This window comes from Panicum virgatum, chromosome 2N (genome assembly GCF_016808335.1).
Source record: "Panicum virgatum strain AP13 chromosome 2N, P.virgatum_v5, whole genome shotgun sequence".
Lineage (NCBI taxonomy): Eukaryota > Viridiplantae > Streptophyta > Magnoliopsida > Poales > Poaceae > Panicum > Panicum virgatum.
The window spans coordinates 5,245,336-5,253,214 of NC_053146.1; the positions used below are offsets into that span (position 1 = coordinate 5,245,336).

Genomic DNA, 7,879 nt, shown 5'->3' on the forward strand with positions numbered 1-7,879 from the left:
GTTGTGCGTCCCGAGCCTGTGAGTTGTGGCAGTATAATCCCTTTTTAAGTATCACTATTGGTGTGCGTGCCATAAGTTTGACTTGATTTGTAGAAAAAATGTGCAACATTTGTATCTCCAAATAAATTTGTTAAAAAACTAGATTAAAAGATATATCTAATGATATTAATTATGTATCATATATATTAATATTTATTTATATAAAATTAATCAAAGTTATTTCTCGAGAAGCGAAAGCGACAGTTATTTAGGGACGGAGAGAGTATGTATTGGGGAATCTGTTGGCCACGAGCGTCGTCCCTACAATTTGCAAATAAGCACAGTTGATAATATATATTTTTTTGAGAAAGCCGGGATGGATTTTATTTATTCATGGTAAAGATTACATCAGCAGCCTTACAAAGACACCCCTGAACCAGCCTTCTCTCGAATCCTCTCGTCTAGCTACAGTTGAGAGAGGATGAAAAGGGCGCCACGGTCGTCGCCGGCGGGGCCGGCGGTCCCCTCCGCCTCCGTTGGCCTCAGGGCCGTTGGGAGGTGGCGGGGACCCCTGCGCTCACGCCGGTTGGCAGTGGGTGTAAAGCTGTAGGTCCTAGTAGATCTAAAGGTGTGTTTCTCAGCGTTGGCGACGAGACGGTGGCGGCGACGGTGTCATGGTGGAATAAGTCCTCTCGGGCTTGTCCTCGTCTTGGTGGGGTTTCTCTCCAGCGTTGCCAGCGAGCCTGTGGAGGAGGTGCTCCCGACGTGGAGCTCCTGTACAGGAGTTTGGCTTCCGTACTTCTTCGTCTCCGGCAGGCGGTGAAGGTACGAGGCCTTTGCCTTGAGGCTGCAGAGCAGGATACGGGTTCCGTGGAGGGTTGGAGGATGGACCAAACTCGTGCTTCCCTTGACGGCAGAGGTCGTCGACGGCGAGTAGCGGTCCAAGATCGGAGGAGCTTGGGGTGCGACCCCAGTCGATGGGCTATCAGCGAAGCCTTCATCTCATCCGTGTGGGTGAGTGCCTACTGCGACTCTTCAAAGCCATGTGGCAATATGGTTCCTCCTGATCTGGTGAGGAAGACGGCAAACCGGCGACTTCCGACGGTGGCCGGCGGGAGCAGGTTCGGCAAGATTGGAGGTGTGGAAGGTCCTAGGGTCTTTAATATAATTTTGTGGTTTGTTAGGGGTCTTTCTACAAAATTCCTGCTGTCTGTATCCTTTTTGGATGTTCATGTACTTGTACGCATATTTGTACAGTTTCCTTAACATCAATACAGGTATGTCTTGATAAAAAAAAAGACACCCCTGAAGAAAACAGAAATTACATCGTGGTCCTTGTAAAAGCCTCCCGGTTGCCGTCTTCGCCGGAGCCCAGAGCTCGCGTTCGTCGACGAGAACAACGTCGAGGTTGCACCTCAACGAAGAAACTTTTTTTGATGCTCCATGAGTCAGCACACCGGCGTGTGCATGTAGATCGATGAACGCTCTAGCAAATCTTCGTCGACGCTGGTGAGTGACCTCCAGACAGCGACAAAGCCTAACAACATCGGTGCCCCCGATGGATTTCATCAACATCGATCGTAGCAACCGCTCGGTTGTCCTCCAACTCCCGTGAAGAACAAAACTAAGAACCGGCCGATTCCAATCGATGAATAGAAGACCTAAAAAGGGGATCCCAAACCACCAACCCGGCTCAAGTTGGTGTAGAACATACCTCACAAGAGCTTTATCAGGAGCTGCGTCGTCACCGCCACAACCGCCGGAGGAGCCTCGGAGGGAAGCGCCGGTAGATGGCACATCACGGCCACCAACCTGAAAGCAAACTGCCACCAGCGGAGCCGGCAGCAGGAACTCTAGTCTACTGAGAAAACTAAAACTAGTAGAAAACTACCTATGCACAGGACCGCGCCCGCTTCTCAAGCCGATTCCCAGCTCTCCAACGCCGGCGAGGCCGTCGGAGAGGAGGAATCGGCGAGGAACAGGCGCGGGATCAAGAATCGCCGACTCCGTGCGCTCTAACTGTAGATGTAGATGGGTATTAGAAGAATCGAGTACTGGTGCAGTGGTGCTGGTCCGTGGGAAGGATATCGGAGCAGCCCACCACGAAGGCAGCAGCTTGGGGACAGTTGATAATATCTAGGGGGCCCCAAAAATTTGGGGTCCGTTGCAGTCGGCCCACTCGCGCTGGGCCATACACAGTGGCAGCCAAAACACAGCCTTAACATGGAAACCAACCCGTGCTATACAGCATTTCGGACATGGGCCGTGGGCTGTGGCCTGTGTGTGGACCGGACACCACGTGCGCGGGCCGTCGGCAGAAGGAACCCAAACACAAACCCTACACACGACCTCAACCCGCTCCGGCGCCTACAAATATTGCAGAGCCTCTGCCCTCAGGGTCTTCCCTCCCATCGCGCCGCCGCTCTCGTTGGCAAGCTAGGTTTCATCGCCGCACCCCATGAACCCTAGCCTGCCACGATCATTTGACCTCGATCTGCGCTTGTTCCCATCGTTTCAGTTCCGTTTCGTTGCGTTGCTACTTCGGTTGGTTGATGGATCTTGTTTGGTTCGCCTAACATTGCAATTGCCCGGCGCTGCATCCGGTGCGGCGGGCAATCTATCCTTAGGCGAGATTGAACCCAAGGGGAGGTCGCTTTCCTAGTCCTTCCCGCCTGCTTTTTAAGCTCCGGCCGTCCTCTGTTTCTTCCCAGGATTCGCCGGTGACAAGGCAGGCAAATCCCCGATGATTCTGTCGTCTTAATCTTTTGGTGTTCGTTTCGTTTTTCTTGTTCGTGCGATTTGGTTGCGACGCCGGTGGGCATATGGCGAGGATGACGAAGAAAATCATTCGGATTCCCATTGATTTCTATACCAGAAAGATGAGATCTTTAACCAGCTACTTCTGACTCGCGATGTTTATGCCATTGGTTTGCTGATTTCTTGGAGGCGGAATTTTTTTAGTTTGTTGTGCCTGTTCTGCAGCTGTGATTCCGTCGGGCCGGTGATGTGATCAAAATATTTGCTACTCTTGATGGGGCAAGAGCTCCGCCTGATGATCACGAACCACCAAGATCTCTGAGGTCCTCTGTAATCACTCGTCCTGGATTCACTCTGCTCTTCATCGTGGATTCATTTTCTGTCCGTTTGTTTTAGTGGGTGGGGCCAATGGAAAACTCGAGTTTGAATTTTTTTTGAACAATAGCAGCTCTGCCTTTCAATTAAGAAAAAAACAATTAAATTAAAGAGTAAAATACACTGTGGGTACATGAACTTGTAGTGCTGTGTCAAATAGGTCTATAAACTTAGAAACCGGACATCTAGCCCCTCGAACTTTCGAACCCGTTCATCCGAGGTCCAGTCCGGTTTTGCATGGCTTGCATGGCACTTGCTACAGTAAACTCGGATTTGCTACCGTTATCGCGGTTTTGTTTTCCTTTTCTAATTTATTTCGGCTGAATTTTTGAAAAATCATAACTCTTCGATACAACATCAGATGAAGATGATTTTTATATGAAAATTGTAGCTCTCGACGAGATCTACAATTTTCTAGTTTTGAGTTTTTTCATTTGATGAAGTTAAGTTGCCCAAAAAAATTATACAAAAGTACAGCATTATAATAATTACGTACTTCTGCTTGTCGCACTAGAAAATTAATATATTTTTCTATTTGTTGTCAAATGAAGACACTTTGTATACTAAAATTTTAACACTTTTAACGATCTAGATTCTTGTAATTTTGAGTTTTTACATTTAAAGTTGTTAAAATGTTGATAACATAGTATAAAGTCTTAACATCTTTTGCGTACTTAATATACTGTTTTATCGATATTTTAACAACTTCAAATATAAAAACTTAAAACTCTAAGAATCTAGATCTTTTAAAGTACTAAAATTTTAGTATAGAAGTGTCTTCATTTGACAACAAACAGAAAAATATATTAATTTTCTAGTGCGACAAGCAGATGTACGTGATTATTATGGTGCTGTACTTTTGTATAATTTTTTTGGGAAACTTAACTTCATCAAATGAAAAAACTCAAAACTAGAAAGTTGTAGATCTCGTCGAGGGCTACAATTTTCATATAAAAATCATCTTCATCTGATGTTGTATCGAAGAGTTATGATTTTTTCAAAGATTCAGCCGAAAACAAAACCGCGGTAACTGTAGCAAATCTGGGTTTACTGTAGCAAATTGCGGGCGCACAGTGCCATGCAAGCCATGCAAAACCGGACTAGACCTGGGGTGAACGGGTTCGCAAGTTCGAGGGGCTAGATGTCCGGTTTCTAAGTTTATGGACCTATTTGACACAGCACTACAAGTTCATGTACCCACAGTGCATTGTACAAGAACAAATAGCTAAACAAGACCCACACTGGGCACCTGAAGTTTATTCTACCCATGCGACGCAGCAGAGTACACACAACAACCCTGGGTCATCGTTGTCGAGCATGGTTGCATAGCAGCCAGCAGCTCCGACTCCACAGAGCTGACCTCAGACGCCTAGCGATGCCAAAAACAAGCGGGTCCGAAGCAAGAGGCCACGACATGTCATCGTTGCCCAGCTCAAGAAGAGCAGCTCCAACTTCCTGCCATGGACCCACGCCCCGCCCTCGGTGTTTGCCAGACTAGCCACGACCCAACGCAGCAGCTCTGACTTCACGTGGCAGTCCCACCTCCTCACGTCGACCAGGTGCCGAGAAGCCTAGATTGACCACCGGGAGTGACATCATGGTCGAGACGAGCTCCAAAAGCAACGCCTTCAGGAAGGAAACGACACCGATAGTGCCGCCGCCGCCCGTCCAACACATGGATTGGGTTTTCACCCATGGGAGCCGTGCTGGGAGAAATGACGCCCTCAACAGGAAAGTGGCGCCCGAGCGTCACTGCCATCGAGGCTTTCGCCCAAGAAGCCCACCAACACAGTCGTCGCACCAAGATGCCGGATCACCAGCTCGCCGTCACCGATGTTGTCATTCATTGCCCTGACGTCCCGTAGAAGCCCTTCCAGAGGGGCATCGGCGCGCCGGCCGCGCGTCGCAGCCGTGTAGCTGCGTCGACCACCACCCCCTCCAGCTGGGCAATCCTACAGAACCGGATTTACCCTGCCGCGCGCAACACACCGTCGCACGCCGAAGCCGCCGCCGACACAGCTGCTGCCAGCCGAAGCACCACAACGCAGCTGACGGCAACCACATCTCAGCGCACGCCCACCACCACGGGCGCCGCCCCCTGCCCTAGGGGCGCCGGATCTGGCCGCAGGGGCAATAGACCCAATACCCCTGCCGGCGCCGCCGCCTCCACCATGGGCGCCCCCCCTTCCTGGGGCGACGGATCCGGCCACCAAGGCCTCGGATCCGGCCGCCCGAACCCGGAAAGCGGCCAGATCGCGCCATGGACGAGGAGGAGGGGAAGCGAAGGAGGAAGGAAGCTCCCTGCCGCCGCCCGGAGACAGCACGGGCCCTGGCCGGCGCCGACGCAGCAGCAGCAGGCAGCTCCGCCGAGCCCCACGCTCGCGCAAGGGCACGCCCCCGTCAGCTCGCTGCAGCGCACGCCGCCACCACCGCCGAGAGCGAGGAAGAGCCACGCCACCGCCATCCTGGCAAGCCGCGCGGCCTTGCTGGCGGTGGCGCGGCGGAAGAGGGGGGAGGTAAGGGGCCGGCGGCAGCTGGGGCCGTTCGCCGCCCGAGTCGCTCTCGTGGGGAGGGCGACGCGGGGGCCGTTCGGAGGCTGCAATTCGAGTTTGAAGTACTAATGGGCTATTTGAACACTGTCAATCATGTTGCTTCCTAGGAATACATGCAAATCCATTTTCATAAGAGAATAAAACCATTTTTTTAAAAAAACTCATTTAAATTTTGATAAGTCAACAAAGCAGGCAACCTTGTGATTTTATATATCTTTTATCATCTTTTCTTGTAACCAAACACCAACGGTAATGGTGAGGATGAAGAAGAAAATCAATCGGATTCCCATTGATTTCTAAACGAAAGATGAGATCTTAACCAGCTACTTCTGACTCATACATGACATTGGGTTCTGGTGTAGGCTTTGTTGTTGTTGTTGTTTTGCGTTTCATTTGCACCCCTGAATCCCTGTATTTTGTAATAGTAGTTGGCTAGTTGACGGAGGGTCGTTGCCGTGATAAGAATGTTTGCTTGGCCTGATTTTTTTTCATTGAAGACTGCTACGCGCCTACGCTTTGATATCACGAATCACCAACATCTCTGACGTTCGCAGCACGGGAGCGGGAGTAAATTGAGATGAAAAGTAATCGAAACCTGGCTGAATTCCTGATCATTCAGGCGAAGCAAGGTGGCTTCGTGGCTAGTTGCTTGATGAAAATGCTCGCATGTATCCTTGCGAACATTGTCAGTTCCTCTGCGCTCTGATTACCAAACTGTATGGAAACAAAAAGAACTGTATGCAAACCATTTTTTTTCAATATATGCAAGAGATTTGCACATCTTGTATTATGATTGAAGGGAAATATTTGGTTACATGCGCTTCACAAGTTGAGCGCTTCACAAGATTTGCACAAGAACTTTTGCATTGTAAAAAAACTCGGCCGGGTGGGGAAAGACCGCCCCACCAGTATTGACTTTCAGAAGAAGCCTCGGCTTCCCCGACCGAGAAAATCCCCGAACCCTGGCCCCGCCCTGACACCGGGGCCGTTACCCATGGGAACCTGGGCCGTCCACACACAGTGCTTTGGCACCGGGGCCAGCGAGGGGATTTTTTTACCCTTAGCCTGAAATTCGCTCCCACAGGGAGTCGAACCCAGGACTTGAGGGGTGCCGCCAGGTTCCTCTAACCACTAGGCTAGAGGCCCTTTGGCAACTTTTGCATTGTGATTTACAAGAAAAAAAAACAAAAAAAACAAAACACTGTGATTTACAAGAAAACTTTTGCATTGAGGGGATTTTTTTTCCCTTGTAAAACTTTTGCATTGTGATTTACAAGAAAAAAAACGACTTAGAATTCTAAGAACCTGAGTGCACCTATGTTTAGAGAAAACTAAGTTAATGTTTTGAGAAACAAAACAAGAGACTTTTATTGGAGGAATACGGTAATGCTATTCTAGACTCTAGGTGTATAATAGTATTCTAGAACCACCTTGGTGTATAATAGTATTCTACACCCTTCTATTACTAGCAAAAATAATTTAAACTAAATTTACCAAGTCTCTGCCGGTTAAGAGCATCTCCAAAAGCTCTTATTTTGGGTGAGTTGGCTAAAAAAAGAAAAGAGACACAAAAAACCTCATCCAACAGATATTCTATCTTCCTCATCTTCTATCCTGTATCCCGAGGGCTCGGCATCCGGCCCTCCCACGCCATTCTCGCGTCCACACGTCCGTCCCTCCCGTTGCCTTGCTCACATCCAGTGCCTTGCCCACATCCACGTCCGCCCAGGCACAGTTGCCGATGGTCTTGGCCTCCACGCACGATGCAACTTCAGGGGCAGCCAGCGGCACTCACGTCCAGGCGATGCAGCTTCAAGGAGTAGCGGCACTCACGTCCAGGGGCGGCGCGGATTCACATCCAGGGGCAGTGGCGCTACGCCGTCAAGGGCGAAGGCGCGAGTCAAGGGGCGGCGGCGCTCATGTCCAGCGCATCGCGAACAGATCGATCGCGGTCGAATTGGAAGGGCCAACGAAATTGGATGACGTGGATCTAGTTTTGAATATAGCTATCATACTTTATCTAGTTTCTTGGACTACCCCATAGAATTAGGTGCTTTTCTATTTTTACTAAGGGTCTACAAACTCCATATTTAGAAAACAAAATACAATAGCTCTTGGAGATGCTCTAATTCTGATTAGTTTAGCTATTGGTGTATAATAAAGTGCTACACCTAAGGTGTAGAACAGAACATGAGTGGAGGAATAATAGTATTTAT

General features: G+C 49.4%; 3 non-coding genes across 3 annotated transcripts; all 3 read left to right on the forward strand.

Annotated features, from left to right (window-relative positions):
- The first annotated feature begins 2,804 nt into the window (after positions 1 to 2,804).
- Positions 2,805 to 2,890, forward strand: LOC120663158. The gene has a single exon (XR_005670381.1). It is a non-coding gene; the product is annotated as a small nucleolar RNA R12 (small nucleolar RNA).
- Positions 2,891 to 2,975: 85 nt separating this feature from the next.
- LOC120663162 lies at positions 2,976 to 3,062 on the forward strand. The gene has a single exon (XR_005670385.1). It is a non-coding gene; the product is annotated as a small nucleolar RNA SNORD24 (small nucleolar RNA).
- Positions 3,063 to 5,918: 2,856 nt separating this feature from the next.
- Positions 5,919 to 6,001, forward strand: LOC120663157. The gene has a single exon (XR_005670380.1). It is a non-coding gene; the product is annotated as a small nucleolar RNA R12 (small nucleolar RNA).
- The last annotated feature ends 1,878 nt before the right edge of the window (positions 6,002 to 7,879 follow it).